Raw genomic sequence first — 376 nt, 5'->3', positions numbered from 1 at the left:
ACCTTCAATTTTCTCAAAAAACGACAGTGCGCATTATAATCCAGAGCGCCTTATATAGGTAAGAAGTTGCAATGTTTTAGTTTGACTTTGGTAAACTACAAAGCCACACCACTTGCAACATTAAGGCTCAGTTATAGTCACGCTTTGTAGCGTCGCGCAGGGCTCCTTGCACGGCGCATGACCCTGAGCGAGTAGGTAGGTAGGTAGGTACATTTATTTATATAGCACTTTTCAGCATGAGGCGACTCAAAGTGCTTTACAACACAAGAACAAAATTACAGACAGAGTTACAGAACATGACAAGATAACTAAGCTAAAACATGACAAAGGTACAGGACATCTAAACTACTAAAACATGATATTACTAAACCAAGGC

This window comes from Kryptolebias marmoratus, linkage group LG23, assembly GCF_001649575.2.
Source record: "Kryptolebias marmoratus isolate JLee-2015 linkage group LG23, ASM164957v2, whole genome shotgun sequence".
In the NCBI taxonomy this organism is placed as follows: Eukaryota; Metazoa; Chordata; class Actinopteri; order Cyprinodontiformes; family Rivulidae; genus Kryptolebias; species Kryptolebias marmoratus.
Note: the sequence above shows the minus strand (reverse complement) of the source record.